The sequence below is a fragment of the Molothrus aeneus genome, chromosome 5 (genome assembly GCF_037042795.1).
Source record: "Molothrus aeneus isolate 106 chromosome 5, BPBGC_Maene_1.0, whole genome shotgun sequence".
NCBI classification, from domain to species: Eukaryota; Metazoa; Chordata; class Aves; order Passeriformes; family Icteridae; genus Molothrus; species Molothrus aeneus.
The window spans coordinates 69640394-69655614 of record NC_089650.1 but is presented as its reverse complement, the minus strand read 5'-3'; the positions used below and the strand labels follow the sequence as shown (position 1 = coordinate 69655614).

Sequence of the window (15221 nt, the reverse complement as noted above, 5' to 3'; positions counted from 1 at the left end):
GTAGATTCTTGCCGTTTCCTAGGGATATAAAGCATACAGAATTGAGTTATTAATTTCTCTAAGCAACTCTGGAGCTGTTTGGTGACTTTAATGCAAATTTCAGTGAAGAATAAAAGGCTGCAAAGCTACAAAGTTCCTTTCAGAGCTGAGAAAAGAGTGATTAAAAAAAAAGGGAGTCATTTAGCCTTTATCCATTCAGTCTGGCAGTGTTAAAAAAATCCCTCCTTTGTCTCCTGTGAATATTTCCCTAAAAATAACAACACAGAGATGTCCTGGCTGACTCTGTATTTATCCACTTGTAACCACAGAAGTGACTGTATGAGGTCAGGCTTATTATACTCTGGAGTTTGAGAAGCTTCCCTCAATTATTTATCAAAGCCTTGCATGTGTAAACAGCAGTTTGTTCTGCAGCCAGGCCCAAGCTCTGCACAAAACACAACATTTGACTGCACAGGATGATTTCTGTCTCCTTGATTGAACATTTCAGTGCTCTGTGCCTTCCTTTTTGCCTCAATAATTATCATGTGGCCTCCTGACAGTTGTCTGTGTTGAAATTAGATAATTAGTGTAATTATGATTGTTTCTTTTATGTTGTTAATACACAGAATTTCCCTGAACAGGGTGGAAATTCATTTTTTAAAAATTTTTTCTTTCATTATCCAAGGCTCATTCAAGAGAATTTACTCCCAAATCTGCAGACTTTTTCACTGAGCTACACTATCAAGACTTTTTATTAGGCAAGAAGGAAGGAAATTTACTTATGCACCATTAGAGAGGTTAATGTTAAAGGTAAAAATAAACCCATGATCCAGGCAGACTCACTGATGTGTTTGTTGGAGTTTGGCAATAATGCAATTATGAGCTGGTTTTTTTTCTATGAGGCAATTCAGCCCCTACCGATATTTTTCACTTGTACCTATTTTTGAGTGCTTTGCAAATGAAAATCTGGTGCTGAGGGATGCAGAGAGACTCCTCTCTCCCATATTTTTTCCCAAATTTAAAAATCACCCCACATTTAGAAGCATTACTACCCTTGGATAAAATTGCTGTGTCTAAAAAAGGTGCAGAGAACAAAATGAACCCTTCATGTCCCATCCCTCCCTCAGCCCTCTTCAACTCCTTTGATTCCCTGTGTCTCAGGCCTCAATTTATGGGGATTTCTTGGAAATATCCAACCTCAATTACACATCATTTTCAGGACCTGCTGTCCAGAACTGTGGCTCTGCAAGGATGCAAAGCAGAGTTTGTTTCTTAAATATTTTTATGGTGAAGGAGGCTGAGTCAGGTATTTAAAGAGACTCCCCCATGTCACGCAGCAATAACGTGAATATTCCACTAACTGTCCACCAAACGCCAATCTTTCCAAGACCTTTGGAAAGCACGACTTGCTCCCCTCCTCCTCTCAGCTCCAAGTTGTTGTGGTGGGGGTTTTCTGGCCTCCTCGTGACATTTCTGAGGTTTTTGGCTGAGGGCGGGACAGGGGCGGGGATGGCGGCGGCCGCTCCCCTCACGCCCCTCACAGCTTTTCCCGCCCTTTTCCCCCTGGCCACAGCAGTGGCGGGAAGCGCTCCCGGAAGATGATTGGGCGACGGGCGGGTCAGTCAGCAGCTGATTGGACGCGGGGCTGTCAATCAGCACCAGACCCCGCCCCGGGGTCGCTATGGCAACGGGACGCTGAGGGGAGGGTGGGGCGGCCATGGCGGCCGTGCGAGGGGAGGGGGGACGGGGTCTCTTCAGAGCTGCGGGGACAGGACGGTGAGAGTCTGCATTTTCTACACGGGGCGGTGACGGAGGGAGCTGGGGCTGGGGCAGAAAAGAAGGTTCCGGAGGGAGCTGCTCGCTCCCTACAACGCCCTGACAGGAGGGTGCAGCCAAGTGGGGGTCGGGCTCTGTCCCAGGGAACAGGGACAAAACAAGAGGAAACAGCCTCAAGTTGTGCCAGGGGTTTAGACCGAGTATCCTGAAAATTCCTTCCCTAAAGGAGTTGTCCAGTCCTCGCACAGCTGCAGAGCTGGATGGAGTGCTCATCCCTGGAGGGGTTTCAAAGCCCCGTGGATGTGGCACTTGGGGACACTTGGGGACACTTGGGGTCAGCGGAGGGCCTGGCAGTGCTGGGGATGGCTGGACTCGGTCTCAGAGGTCTTGTCCAGGATTCTGTGATTGTAAACCTCGAGGGCTTTGCTGAAAAGCTCAGAGTCCTGGAGTTTGACAATTAGCAGCTGATTTCACAGATGACTATCAGCTTTTAGGGATGAGCCTAAAAGGGACTATTTTTTTTGCAAGGAACTATTTTATCCCTTTTTCTCTTCAAAGTTTGGTGGGGACTGACACAGACGCAGGTGCTTTGCACTGTGTAACTAACTGTGTAATTTTGTGTTGCAGGGTTCATCTGCAGAGCTTGATGTGAACTCCAGGCTGCTCCATAAAAAAACTCAGCCATGGTAAAATACCTTTGATCCTTCAGAAGTGTTGATAACACTTTTTTAAGGAAAAGGGTTTATATCCAAAAGGTTCCTTCCCACAGCTGCAGGATAGAACTGACCTGCTCAAATTCACTTTGTGTGCAAGTGTAAACCTAATTCTGATTTTTAGCTTTTTTTTTCTTCTTGGCTGCAGGCTGTAAAATTCTGTACATAGCATATAAAGCCTGTGAGCATCTTTTATATTTGGAAAGATCAGCTACAGGCTGAATTCCTACCAGGAGCCTACAAGTGCTTGCAAAATCCACCAGAGACCCTGGGCAAACAAGGAATGAGATCCCATCCCTGGCTGCCCTCTGGCACTGGGAGCCATTCCCTGGGTGCTGTCCCTGCAGGCCTTGGCCCCAGTCCCTCTGCAGCTCTCCTGGGGCCCCTTCAGGCCCTGCAATGTGCTGGAAGCTCTCCCTGGATCCCTCCCTTCCCCAGGGGAACATTCCCAGCTCTGCCAGCCTGACATTGGATCCATCTCCTCTCCAAGACATTCATGGACCCAGGGGCTTCACTTGGAATCTCAGCAAACCATGAAGGGTCTCCCTTCCCTTTTCCTCTCTTTTCTCTCCCCATTTTCCATAAAAATCCCTCGGGATGGACTCTGAGTGTCCCAAATCCCAGAATCCCAGAGCAGTTTGGGTGGGAAGGGCCCTCCAAGCTCATTCCAGGGACACCTCCCCTATCCCAGGGTGCTCCAATCCTTCCTTGGACACTCCAGGGATGCAGCCCCAGCTGCTCTGGCAATCCCAGCCCAGCCAGGAATTCCTCATTGCCAAGATCCCATCCCTGGCTGCCCTCTGGCACTGGGAGCCATTCCCTGGGTGCTGTCCCTGCAGGCCTTGGCCCCAGTCCCTCTGCAGCTCTCCTGGAGCCCCTTCAGGCCCTGCCAGGGGCTCTGAGCTCTCCCTGGAGCCCTCTCCTCTCCAAGTGAGCACCCCCAGCTCTCTCGGTCTCTCAGCCTGGAGTCCGAGAGAGACAAAGACCCAGAACTGAGTGGGTTTGTGGTCATTTTCTCTCTGCAGGCACGCAAAGCTAAAAAGGGTGGCAAAGACAAAAAAGGTGGTGGCAAAGGCAAAAAGGGTGGCAAAGGCAAAAGCTCCAAAAAGGGTGTAAAAAAGGAAGTGCAAGCAGTGGATCTGTTCAGCTCAGCTGCCATGCTCAACGCTTACTACATCTGTCACAACGCCGCTGCCTTCCTGGAGTTCCGGGGCCACCCCTGGCCTGGCTCTCTCAAAAAGAAGGGGAAGAAAAGGAAGTGAGAACCAAACTCTCTGGTGAAGACTCTGCTGCCATTAAACCCGCCCTGGCCTCGGCAGTGCCCAGCTCAAATCCCAGTGTCCCCTGCTGTTTTTCTTGGCCCCTGCTGTGTCCTACAAAAACACTTTGATTGCAGCTCGAGCACAGTGACAAGTGGCAGGGGACGAGTGCCATTGTCACTTCAGCCGTGGCCCTTCACCCTGTGAGTCTGTGTGGGATGGAGTGCTGTGCCTCCAGGGGCAGGGATGTGCTGGGGATGGATTCACCCACCCTGTGCCACTCCTTAGGGATGGGGAGTCCCTGGGACCTGCTGGAGTCAGGATGGACTGACAGAGGCAGTGGTGTGGGGAGGGGCTGGGGGAGCTGGGCAGGGTCTGGAGAACCAGGAGGGGCTGAGGGAGCTGGGAAGGGTCTGGAGAACCAGGAGGGGCTGAGGGAGCTGGGAAGGGTCTGGAGAGAACCAGGAGGGGCTGGGGGAGCTGGGAAGGGTCTGGAGAGCCAGGAGGGGCTGAGGGAGCTGGGAAGGGTCTGGAGAACCAGGAGGGGCTGAGGGAGCTGGGAAGGGTCTGGAGAGCCAGGAGGGGCTGAGGGAGCTGGGAAGGGTCTGGAGAGCCAGGAGGGGCTGAGGGAGCTGGGAAGGGTCTGGAGAACCAGGAGAGGCTGAGGGAGCTGGGCAGGGGCTGAGCCTGGAGCAAAGGAGGCTCAGGGGGCCCTGGTGGCTCTGCACAAGTCCCTGCCAGGAGGGCACAGCCGGGGGGGTCGGGCTGTGCTCCAGGGAACAGGGACAGGAGCAGAGGGAACGGCCTCAGGCTGGGCCAGGGCAGCTCAGGGGGGAATTTCCTGGAATTTCCCCATGGAAAGGGGCTCAGGCTGCCCAGGGAGCTTTGGAGTGCCCATCCCTGGAGGTGTCTGAGGAACTCCTGGATGTGACACTCAGAGCTCTGGGCTGGGGACAAGGTGGGCTCAGTCCCAGGTTGGACTGGATGATCCTGGAGGTCTTTTCCATCCCCAGTGATTCTGGGAATGTGACTTAGGCCTTGTCAGGGATTCTGTTACACCCAGCAGAGGTGGTGATGGCCCCCCAGCCCCAGGCTGTCACTCACTGTGACCATCCTCAGCCCAAACATCCTGGCTGGACACCACGAGCTCCGTGTCACGTTCAGAGCCCTCTTGCTGCATCTCCTCCAGGGGTGTTCAACACGGCCCTGGGGAAGCCATGAAGCACCACACTGAGAGGAGCTGTGCATCTCTCCCAGACCTTTCCACCCCTCTGACTTCCAGGTAACAGTCAATTATCATCAACCCAAGCCAATAAAGGCCTGGAAATCCTGGTGCTGTTTCTCCAGCCTGAAACATTTCCTCTCTGAGGAGGTTTTGACCAGGGAAAATCATAACTGGTGGCATTGCTGGTCAGCAAGCTGCTGTCATTTGCAGCTTGCTGCAAACTCCACTGGGTTTGTGTCCTCTATGTGTGGTACAACCCACCCTAGAAAGCCAAGGGTAAAATTGGTGTTAGGGGACAAAAAAATATATATGAAGGGTTTAAAAATTATATATGTAGGTAATATATGAAGGGTTTAATTTAGAGCAATTTGGTTGCAGAGGAAAACAGCCATGTAGCCATTTTGGCTGTTACTATCTATAGTAATATGACAATATGAAAACATAAAAGTAACACTTAAGAAAATGTGATATAAGGAAAAAGAGAGGGAAGGGATAAGAGGAGGATCTCACCACCCACAGGTCTTGTGATGAGACTTGGTGCTTGCAATCTCGGTGTCTGTTGGTGGTCACAGAGCGGATCCACCAGGGGATGAGGAGAAATCTCCAAGAAGTGGTGGGAGAAATGCACAGAACACAAAATGTGGGTTTGTGTTCGCTCAGGCTCAGTGGGGAGTCCCAGGTGCCTCCCCTGGAGGGGGGAGTTTCACCCTGGATGATGGAATGCTGTGGGTCATGGGACACTTGGGGACTCTGACACCTTCAAAGATGATGCAGCTGCCTTTGATACCAGCACAGTTCAGTCCATTATGGCCAAGGTGAACACCTTGGGGCCACCTGTGAATGTCCCCATATTCCAGGGCAGGGGAGTTGCCCTGTAAGTTCCCTTGGACAGGGACAAAGAGGCAGTGCCCTGTTCAGAGCTGATAAAGGCTCCCTTATCAGTTTGTAGCCTGCTCTGGGCTGTGCTCCTTTGCACATGGTGACTTGCTCCCTGAATGTGTGAGCTGGCAGCATCACAGCTCTCTCCCAACAGCCCTGTGGATCCATCCTTCCTCCCAGACCTGGCAGAACTGGACAAAATTAAGCATTTGAACTGACAGGTTCAAAATCCAACATTCCAGTTAGTAGGGGTGTTTGGGGAGGGGTGGCTCTGGTGGCCACAGATGGACAGCAGCTCCTTTGCAGTTTGCTACCAAACTTTGTTTGTGGCCAAAGTGACTGATGATTGATTGATTGGTTGATTGATGATTTTAGCAATCTCTAAACCACAAAACTTGTCAGTCTCTCACAACACACCAAGAAACTAACCACAGGATGGAAGAGCTCCGAGCTGGAATGGATCACCAAGTGCAACCACCAGGCCAGGTCCTCAGGGGGGACAGCAGGCTGCTGGATTTCCTGTTTCCCTGCTCAGGAGCCTCAGCTGGCCTGCTCTGATGACGCAGGGATGTGGTTTCCACTCTGCTCTGAGCTGTGCACCTACACCTCCTCCTCAGCCTTCTCTGTGTTCTCACTTCCCCACCACCCACCAGGAAGTCTCTGGTCACAGCAGCTCCACTCATCAGCCTGCTAAAGCCAGACATCTCTTGCAACCTCTGTATTCAGCATCTCCAGCTAAGAAATTAATTAAAACCCAAAAATATTGGATTTTTGTATGATATTTTTACCACAGAGGGCTTTTAGGGACAGATGTTTCTGAGCACTCAAGTCTAACCACTGCTTAATGTGGTTAAGGATGGTTAAAAGTGAGCAAGGCCATTTTTACATCTCTGGTAAACTAGAGCTACAATGGTTTCAAAACTCCACATTCCAGTATCCAAAATTTACTGGAATATTTATTAAATAATAATTTTGTTCTCTCTTTAACAAAAAATTCTGATTTCAGCATGATGCCACTGAACTCAGGAGATGGTGAGCAGTGAAGTGCAGAGGACAAAGGCTCTGCTTTCCAGTGCATCTGAAAAGTTGCCATTCACTTCCTTGACAGCAGATGAAAAAACCCTCCCAAAAATCCCAAACTGAGTAATGAAACACTTTTCTTTTTCCCCCTCCTTTTTCCTTTTACCTCTCAGTTGAATTTTGCATGTAATTCCATCTCCCTGGTGGTTAATAAAGACCAAAAGACATCTCTAAAGAAAAGTCTGGACCTCAGATGGCTGGATTTGCCTCAAAGTGCTGCAGGCTGTGCCACGACTTCTGTGGATGTGACAGGGTGACAGTGGCAGCCAATCCTGCTTCATCCCAACCTGGAAGAGTCTGGGGCTTTTCTGGGGTGCAGGATTTAAGCCGAGTTTAGGATGGATAAATCCTGCTCTGCCCAAATCCACGAGGAGGTTTGTGAGGGGAATCTGCAAGCTGGACGTGCCCTTTTTTTATGGCAGGGGGAACTTTGTGGTGTTCTGGCCTTGCAGGGAGTTAAGTTCTTGTAGTGTTGGGGTTTCCTGTGCTCTGCTGCCACTGTTTCCTGCAGGAAGTTGTGTACCAGAGCCCTGCTGTTAAAAACACAGGAGATGTTGGGGGGTGTGTGTGTGTTTGTGGGTGGGGAGAGTCACAGGGCTGCTCTGGGATGGGGGTGGTGGACATAAATAAATATAAAACTAAACATTAATGTAAATCTAAATTTAAACATAAACACAATTATAAATTATAACTATAACAAAATATAAATAAACTATAAATATTATACTATAATATAAATAATACAATATATAAAAATATATAACATAATATATATTTTTATAATTACATAGTTTATAATTATATAATATATAATAGGTATTATATATAATAGGTATTATATATAATTTATATATATTTTTATATAGTTATATTATTCATATTATATAAATATATAATATAAATATTATATAATATCTATATTATATATAAATATAAATATAAACATTATATATTTATATTATTTATATTATATAAATATATAATATGAATAATATAATATAGATACTATAACTTATATTTATAAATTATGAACATAAATTATAACTATGAGTATAAATTATAACCATAAATATAGTTTAACAAAATCTGTTATTCACCACATTTGGCATGAGGGTGTTTCAAGCTGCCGGTGAGCAGCTTCCTCTCCTTTCCCTTCCCTCCAGCCAGCATTTCTGGGTTGCCAGGTTTCTCCTTCCACATTATTTCACCTGAGGAAGAGCACAGTGGATTTTTGGATGTGTGAGAAAGGCTTGAGAAGGGGCAGGGATCCTTTTGTCCCCGTTCTCATTTGAAGAGCTCTCCTGGCTGTTATTTCCCAGCTCCAGGGGAGTATGGGGAGCTGAGGACTCTTTTCCTCATAAAAGGTATCTCCATAACAAAGAGGCTCCCATGGAGAATTTTTAAAGAAAAACTTCCTTGCAAGAGGCTTTTTAAATGTTGGCACTAAATAGCGTCAGCAGAGGGAAATAAAATAAAGTTTTCGGTGGGTTAAGTCCTCTCTCCTTCATTAATCTTTCACTGTCCTCGCCTGGTGCCATTTCAAGAACAAAACCCTTAATTTTACAGTCTTTCTATAAAGCTCTGTTTTGCAAACTCTCTGTATATATATTTTAAATGAAATAAGCTGGTTTTTCTCTCTTTTGCTTCCGTAACTGTCATACAAAGGAGCAAAAGGAATGGAATTTGAGAGCTCACAGGAATGGTTGTTGGCAGGTACCAGGACACCTGCAGGGACTGAAGTGTCCCGGGTGGAGCATTGGGATGGCTTTGTTACACCCTGGTGTGTTATCCACTCTGTAATCACCCAGTGCTTTTCTGGGGATGTTCAGGGAATTCAGGAGTGCTGCTTCTTTGGGTGTCCCCTCAGAGGAACCTTTTAGAGCCTTCCCACCTCAACAGCCTCAGACCATAAAAGGATCCTGGGAAAAAAACCCACCTTTTTCCTTTTTTTTTTTTCCCTCTCTTTTTTGGTTTGTTTGTTTGGGTTCCACATAATTTCATTTAAAAATATTTAGTTACTTTAAAATAAAGCCTTTAAAATTGCTGTGTTCCTTTTAGGTTATTGCCACAAGATTTCAGGAAAAAAAATCAAAAGGAATTTTTTAATTTTAAGTCTGATACATTCACAACTAAGCTAAAGTAAACCAAGTGTGAAATCTTCTTTATGCAAAAGAAAAGTGTCAGCATTTGTCCTCGAGCTGTAACTGGCACTAAAAGAGAGAAAAACGAGGGAAATATTTAATGGAACTCATGGCTGCAGCAGAATCCTGTGCCATGAAAGGAACAGTTTTCTCTTTGGTGGAAATTTTTGACGTAAATGTCCAAAAGTTCACCTGCATCTACTGCTGAATGTTGGAGTATTTTTAATAGCTGAAAATACAAGGATAGGCCAAGTGCCCCCACAATCCTACAGGAAATGTCAGCAGGGAGACAGCACACAGATAATTGAAGAAAACAAAAATGCTTAAAGCTGTTTAGTACAAGCCAAAAACTGCATTGAAGTTCAGAATTTTTTTTTTCTCTCTCTCAGGATGATTCAAGTAGGTCATGCAAATCTTGGGGGCACTTTTCCCACATCATTTAATAGGAAGTGTCTGTTCTGTGAAGGATGGAGATAATCAGCCTGGAATAAGAGTTTTCTGTGCAGACTGAGATGTGAAATCAGAAGTCACAACACCAATGTTTGAGTAAAAGTTGTATCAGTGAAGCAATTAAATCACAATAATTATTGCAGTTGGGGTTTCCTGCAGTTTTCTTAGTGCTGACACGGCCAACACACCTGAAAGGGGCTTTAAATGTGGATTAGCTCACCCTGCTTTGCACAGCTGTGGGTGCTGAGCTGGTCATGCTGGGATCTCCGAGGGGTAAAAAGGAGATGGGAAACAGGCAGGTGAATTATGGCCACTTCCAAAAAACTCTGCTGTCTCTTTGTCACGATTGTGGTAAAATGCTCAATCCTTTAATTAAGTAATTCCTGAAAAAAATTAATTTGCTTTTTAAGACTTGTTTTGTTTTTTTTTATTTCTTTCAGTCTGAAAAAGGAGGTTTGTGGAATAAATTTGCCCTCATGTGCTCAGCTGGATTGCTCCCACAGTGCAGGACATCGCACTCTGTGTGCTGAGGGCTTGGTGACAACAGTGACCACGGCTCAGATTGCCCAGGGGACACCAGGAATGATCTGGCTCCTTTGGTATTTACCCAAAACCTGCTCTAGGACACTTCCTACGGGTTTCTTAGGGCAGTTCAAAATGTTACAGAGCCAGACCAACCTTGCTGGAGCTGTACCATTTCTGTCTGGAGGGAATTCCTGCTCTGTGAGGTTTGTTTGTGGGGGCTCTGTGTGTTTCCCAAACTGAGTTTGAGGTATCTGTACCATTTCTGTCTGGAGGGAATTCCTGCTCTGTGAGGTTTGTTTGTGGGGGCTCTGTGTGTTTCCCAAACTGAGTTTGAGGTATCTGTACCATTTCTGTCTGGAGGGAATTCCTGCTCTGTGAGGTTTGCTTGTGGTGGCTCTTTGAGTTTCCCACCCTGGGTTTGAGTATCCCTCACGAGAGGTGCTTGGGGAGGAGCAACTGGGAGCATTTTGCTTGTATAAAATGGAATTATTCTCAGCAGAGAAGGGCAGGGGCCTGCTGAGGATGATGATTTCCTGTCTGTGGGGTTTGATTGGGTTGTCAGCTGATTTCCTCAAGCCACTGAGGCAGGGAACACCCCAATCTTCTTCTGGGTTGTACTGGAGCTTTCCAAGCTCTTGGTCTTACTCCAGTTGTAACCATTGAGTTTGGCATGGGGTCCAACCCCTCTCGAACCCCACCACGGCCTGAGATGGGTCCTTGAAAGCTTCTGTCACCTGTTGTTTTGGCTCCTGAGATGGTTCCTCAGGAAGAACTTCCTGAAATTAGGTACAATATTTGAGGGAGCACCTCATAATTATAGCTTGCCCTCCGGGAACTGTCCCAGGAGAGAGTTTTCAGTTTTTTTACATGGCTCTGTTTTGCAAACTTTTTCTATATTTTGACAGTTTCTGTATATATATGACAGTTTTCTTCTTAGAAATCTGCACACTTTTATCAACTCCTCGTCCTTTTCCACTGCCTTCCTCACATGCTTTGCAGAATTTCTGTTCCCACCACCAGAAAAGCCAACAGCAGAGTAGGAAACACTTCCAGCTCTTACACCGGCAGCTGATATTTTGCTTTTCTCCCCTAGAGCCACTGCTGGGGTCTCTCAGAATGCTTCAGCAGGTCTTGAAAGTTCTCTTCTAGAAGCTTCTTCAGGAGAGGAGATGGAAGGAGGTGTGTGTGGGCTTCACACTGGTGATGTCCTGGGAGCACCTCTGGTGATCTCCCCGGTGTCCCCTGGCACGTCCCAGGCTCTTCCAGCTCTCAGGTGGCTCCAGGACTGTCCCAATCCCTGTGGAATTCACGTGGCAGAACTCTGCTAATGCTGAGCTCACCGGAACCCACTGATCTTCCATGAACTGAGTGTTGTTAAATCCCTTTTCTCTTAGCATCCTTCCTTTCATCTCTTAAAGCATCCTGCTTCCACCCTTTAATATTGTTACATATTCCAAACCTGTAATTCTTGTTGCTTTCCTCCCTTCCCCACAAGGCTGCCCTTGCATCAGTACAAGGTGACAATTAACACCTCCAACCCACACTCTTCCTTCCACATGCTGCTAAACTGGGACTCCTGGGACTGATCTTCCCAAACCTCAATGTCTGCATCAATGCTGGGACTCGTTATCTTGATTAACACAGGGACAGCAGCTCAGGATGGGATTCCTCTGATTAAATGGGTGCAGGGCCTTAGAGGAGCAGTCCTGGGTGTCTTTGTTTAGGTACAAATTTAGGTATAAATCTCCCATTTATAAGATTTTGCTGAGAAAGCAAACTAAAATTTAGCGTGGCTGCAGAAATGTGAGTTCCTCACAGGGGAAATCACCACAGCCACAGCTTAGCCCTCAGGAATCTGGGCTAAAGGCCACAGAAAGGGGTGTGAGAACTGGAAAAACTCTGTGACAAGGGTAAAACTGTGGGATATTCAGTGTCTGAAGGGAAACCAGGCAGCCTGTGCCTTTGGGGCACCTCAGAGGCCAAACCCACGAGGGGCAGCGCAGCGGAGCTGGGGAAGGAATTCTCGGAGTTTATCTCTCCTGCCCAGGGGAGCTCACCCCGCTGCTCCCGCTGACAAAAACCAGGGCAGGGCTGGGCTGGGCTGGGCGAGGACCCGCCCGGCCACGGGGACACCACAAAACCAACCCAGGAGAACAAAACAGCGCATCCCAAACACCCCGCTCAGGGAATGATCTTCCCAAAACCCAGGAGAACAAAACAGCGCATCCCAAACATCCCACTCAGGGAATGATCTCCCCAAAACCCAGGAGAACAAAACAGCGCATCCTGAACATCCTGCTCTGGGAAACATCTCCCCAAAACCCGGGAGAACAAAACAGCGCATCCTGAACATCCCACTCAGGGAATGATCTCCCCAAAACCCAGCAGAACAAAACAGCGCATCCTGAACATCCCGTTTGGGGTGCTCAGGGCATGATCTCCCCAAAACCCAGCAGAACAAAACAGCACATCCCGAACATCCTGCTCTGGGAAACATCTCCCCAAAGCCCAGCAGAACAAAACAGCGCATCCCGAACATCCTGCTCTGGGAATCATCTCCCCAAAACCCAGGAGAACAAAACAGCGCATCCCAAACATCCCGTTCGGGGTGCTCAGGGAATCATCTCCACAAAACCCAGCAAAATCAGTTTAAAATAGGGAAAAAAAACCCCAAAAAACCATTCTTTTTTTAAAATCAGTTTGCTTAGTTTGCTTTTTTTTTTTTTTTTGCCATATTTTTGTTGACAGAATCCACTTTAAAATGCAAATTCCTGGAATATGCCTTTTAAAATAGACGTTTTGGGAAAATCTGTTTAAAATAGTTTGGTGGCAGGTTTTTTTTCATAAAAATAGCAAAAAAAAATTAAAACTAATTTTTCTTTCCTTGTTTTGGCGGGAAAATACATTTTAAAGTGGAAATTGTGGGGGAAAGCCAGCTCAAAAACGAAATGTTTTTTCCTTTTTTATTCCTTTTTTCCCTTTTTTTTCCCTTTTTTTTCCCTTTTTTTTCCTTTTTTCTTTTTTTCCCCCTTTTTTTTCTTTTTTCTTTTTTTTTCCCTTTTTTTTTCCCTTTTTTTTTTTTTCCTTTTTTTCCCCTTTTTTTTCCCTTTTTTTTTCCTTTTTTTTCCTTTTTTTTCCTTTTTTTTCCTTTTTTTTCCTTTTTTCCCCATTTTTTTCCTTTTTTTTGTGGAAAAAATACAGTTTAAAACAGGGGTTTTTTTTGTTTGGTTTGGTTTTTTTGTTTTGTTTTATTTGGTTTTGTGTTTTGAATTTTTTCTAAGATACGGTACAAAAGGAAAATTATCAGGTGCTCCAGCAACAACTGCAGAAAAAACAATTGAAAAAAAAAATCCTGGCCGTTGTGTGGGGATGGGAAGGCACTGCCTTCCTCCCAACAGGTTCCTGCCTCATTTCTCCTTTCTTCAGTCTGATCTTTGTCTCCTCATTAATGCTTTGAATGATGAGATGCTTTGAGTTCCTTCCCACTCAAACCATTCTGTGGTGAACTTGATCAAAGTATATCCACATTTATATATATATATAAATAAATAAATATATATATATATATAAATATATATATATATATATTTGAAAATAAGAAGTGAAAAGAAGCTGAAAATATCTGAGGAGTGCCTGCAAAAGGGGAGAACTTTAAGGATCTAAATTGAAGAGAGGGAATATTCCGATGAAAGAGCAGAAATGTGCATTTGCAGAGCCCTGCCAGGCGCTGGGAGATGCTGCAGGAATCCCAAATGCCCCCAGCAGCAGCTCCCCAGAACAATTCCAGATTTTGGGGGTTACAATCCCTAACAGAGGGATGGTTCCACTACAGGAACCATCCCCACGTTCAGCGTTGGTTTTGGCTGGCTCCAGAGAAGCCGTGGAAGGCAGAGCCCGGCCAAGGCTGGGCTTAAACTTAAACCCACTGCACCACCAAAATTCTCCCTGGATGTGGGGAAAACCATCCTGGCTCTTGATGAGCTGAGCAAAGAGAGCTCAGAGCACATTCCCGAGCAAGTCCTGCTGCAAGGACGCACTTTCGAGTGGGGAATGGATTTGTAGCTTTTAAAACACCTCTCAATTGCCCCATCTGTGGGTCAAGAGAAAGGTTATGTCCAACACCTTAAGGAAAGCAGTGGATGCTGTTTTCTTTTCAATCTGGCAAAGAGGGAGAGAAGAAGAAGGCCAAGGAGCTGCAGCTGTGTTCTGTCCCCTCCCATCTGTGAGAAATGTATTGTGAATGTTTGAAAAATGCTGTTTGTGGTCTCTCAGAGTCAGTGGTTTTTTCACTTTTTTCAGGTTGTCCAAGAGGTTGTGGACTCCACATCCCTGGAAGTGTCCAAAGCCAGGCTGGAGGAATCTGGGATAATGGGAAGTGTCTCTGCCCATGGCAGGGGGCGGAACTGGATGATCCTTAAATTCCCTTCCACAATTCTGTGCTTTTCCCTTCCTAGACCCAGGAATGGGGGCATTTAAACCCTTCCCATCATCACAGGACTCTGGGATAATGGGAAGTGTCTCTGTCCATGGCAGGGGTTGGAGCTGGATGATCCTTAAATTCCCTTCCAAGCAAGCCCCTTCCACAATTCTGTGATTTTCCTGTGCTTTTCCCTTCCCAGACCCAGGAATGGGGACATTTAAACCCTTCCCATCATCACAGGACTCTGGAATAATGGGAAGTGTCTCTGCCCGTGGCAGGGGTTGGAGCTGGATGATCCTTAAATTCCCTTCCACATTTCTGTGATTTTCCCTTCCCAAACCCAGGAATGGGGACATTTAAACCTTTCCCCACAGTTATTCCTCCCCAGGCTTTCCCTGACCACTGAATTTGGCATTTCCTGACCAGGCTCCAGCATTCCCATGGCTCCCTTCCTTCTGCTACCACATTTACATTCCCAGTTAAGTTCTTTTCCCACCTTCTAGACGTGGGATTATGGCCCACCACATCTTGGATTTCCAGAACTCAGACAGGTGTGTGCTGGTGCTCAGTTTTCCAAAGAGAAAGGGTTGGTTTGTTCCCAAGGAAATTTCCCTTTTGTACTGTATCTTAGAAAAAATATAATTTTTATTTTTTAATTCTGGTTTAAACTGTATTTTTTCCACCAAAAAAATAAGCGAAACATTTCCATTTTTAACTGGCTTTATCCCCCCACAATTTCCACTTTAAAATGGATATTTTTCTGCCAAAACAAGG

General features: G+C 46.2%; 1 long non-coding RNA gene across 1 annotated transcript; it reads left to right on the top strand.

Annotated features, from left to right (window-relative positions):
• Positions 1-3740: 3740 nt before the first annotated feature.
• Positions 3741-7061, top strand: LOC136556959 (uncharacterized). The gene is made up of 3 exons (XR_010783719.1): positions 3741-3930; positions 4847-5009; positions 6838-7061. It is a non-coding gene; the product is annotated as an uncharacterized lncRNA (long non-coding RNA).
• Positions 7062-15221: the final 8160 nt, after the last annotated feature.